Source organism: Arachis hypogaea, chromosome 12 (assembly GCF_003086295.3).
Source record: "Arachis hypogaea cultivar Tifrunner chromosome 12, arahy.Tifrunner.gnm2.J5K5, whole genome shotgun sequence".
Lineage (NCBI taxonomy): Eukaryota > Viridiplantae > Streptophyta > Magnoliopsida > Fabales > Fabaceae > Arachis > Arachis hypogaea.
Window position 1 is genome coordinate 62,645,129 of NC_092047.1, and position 2,395 is coordinate 62,647,523.

General features: G+C 42.2%; 1 non-coding gene across 1 annotated transcript; it reads right to left on the reverse strand.

Moving 5' to 3' along the window:
- Positions 1-538: 538 nt before the first annotated feature.
- Positions 539-647, reverse strand: LOC112732102 (small nucleolar RNA R71). The gene has a single exon (XR_003167840.1). It is a non-coding gene; the product is annotated as a small nucleolar RNA R71 (small nucleolar RNA).
- Positions 648-2,395: the final 1,748 nt, after the last annotated feature.

Consider the following 2,395-nt stretch of genomic DNA (forward strand, 5'->3'; position numbering starts at 1 on the left):
TCATATGAGCAGGAGCAAGGACAAGAACATTCTTGTTGAAGCAGATCCAGAACCTGAAAGGACTCTGAAGAGGAAATTAAGAGAAGCTAAATTACAACAATCCAGAGAGAACCTTTCAGAAATTTTCGAACAGGAAGAGGAGATGGCAGCCGAAAATAATAATAATGCAAGGAGAATGCTTGGTGACTTTACTGCATGTAATTCCAATTTACATGGAAGAAGCATCTCCATTCCTGCCATTGGAGCAAACAACTTTGAGTTGAAACCTCAATTAGTTTCTCTGATGCAGCAGAACTGCAAGTTTCATGGACTTCCATCTGAAGATCCTTTTCAGTTCTTAACTAAATTCTTGCAGATATGTGATACTGTTAAGACTAATGGAGTAGATCCTGAAGTCTACAGGCTCATGTTTTTCCCTTTTGCTGTAAGAGACAGAGCTAGAGTATGGTTGGACTCTCAACCTAAGGATAGCCTGAACTCTTGGGATAAGCTGGTCAAGGCTTTCCTAGCCAAGTTCTTTCCTCCTCAAAAGCTGAGCAAGCTTAGAGTGGATGTTCAAACCTTCAGACAAAAAGAAGGTGAATCCCTCTATGAAGCTTGGGAGAGATACAAAGGACTGACCAAAAAGTGTCCTTCTGACATGCCTTCAGAATGGACCATCCTGGATATATTCTATGATGGTCTGTCTGAGTTATCTAAGATGTCATTGGATACCTCTGCAGGTGGATCCATTCACCTAAAGGAAACGCCTGCAGAAGCTCAAGAACTCATTGACATGGTTTCAAATAACCAGTTCATGTACACTTCTGAAAGGAATCCTGTGAATAATGGGATGCCTATGAAGAAGGGAGTTCTTGAAATTGATACTCTGAATGCTATATTGGCTCAGAACAAAATATTGACTCAGAAAGTCAATATGATTTCTCAGAGTCTGAATGGAATGCAAGCTGCATCCAACAGTACTCAAGAGGCATCTTCTGAAGAAGAAGCTTATGATCTTGAGAACCCTGCAATAGCAGAGGTAAATTACATGGGTGAACCTTATGGAAACACCTATAATCCATCATGGAGAAATCATCCAAGTTTCTCATGGAAGGATCAAAAGCCTCAACAAGGCTTTAATAATGGTGGAAGAAACAGGTTTAGCAATGGCAAGCCTTTTCCATCATCCACTCAGCAACAGACAGAGAATTCTGAGCAGAACTCATCTAGCTTAGCAAAATTAGTCTCTGATCTATCTAAGGCCACTGTGAGTTTCATGAATGAAACAAGGTCTTCCATTAGAAATTTGGAAGCACAAGTGGGCCAGGTGAGTAAAAGGATAACTGAAATCCCTCCTAGCACTCTCCCAAGCAATACAGAAGAAAATCCAAAAGGAGAGTGCAAGGCCATTGACATAACCAAAATGGCCGAACCCAATGAGAGAGAGGAGGACGTGAATCCCAAGGAGGAAGACTTCCTGGGACGTCCAGTGATCAATAAGGAGCTTTCCTCTGAGGAACCGAAGGACTCTGAGGCTCATCTGGAGACCATAGAGATCCCATTAAACCTCCTTATGCCATTCATGAGCTCTGATAAGTATTCCTCTTCTGAAGAGAATGAGGATGTTACTGAAGAGCAAACTGCCAAGTTTCTTGGTGCAATCATGAAGCTAAATGCCAATTTATTTGGCATTGATACTTGGGAAGTTGAACCTCCCTTGTTCATCAATGAACTAAGTGATCTGGATCAACTGACATTGCCTCAGAAGAGACAGGATCCTGGAAAGTTCATAATACCTTGTACCATAGGCACCATGATCTTTAAGGCTCTGTGTGACCTTGGTTCAGGAATAAACCTCATGCCCCTCTCTGTAATAGAGAAACTGGGAATCTATGGGGTGCAAGCTGCTAAAATCTCATTAGAGATGGCAGACAATTCAAGAAAATAGGCATATGGACAAGTAGAGGACGTTTTAGTAAAGGTTGAAGACCTTTACATCCCTGCTGATTTCATAGTCCTAGATACTGGGAAGGAAGAGGATGAATCCATCATCCTAGGAAGACCTTTCCTAGCCACAGCAAGAGCTGTGATTGATGTGGACAGAGGAGAATTAATCCTTCAATTGAATGAGGACAACCTTGTGTTTACAACTCAAGGATCTCTCTCTGCATCCATGGGGAGGAAGCAGAAAAAGCTTCTCTCAAAGCAGAGTCAAACAAAGCCCCCACAGTCAAACTCTAAGTTTGGTGTTGGGAGGCCACAACCAAACTCTAAGTTTGGTGTTGAACTCCCATATCCAAACTCTAAGTTTGGTGTTGGAGAGTCTCAACAATGCTCTGAACATCTGTGAGGCTCCATGAGAGCCCACTGCAAAGCTATTGACATTAAAGAAGCACTTGTTGGGAGGCAACCC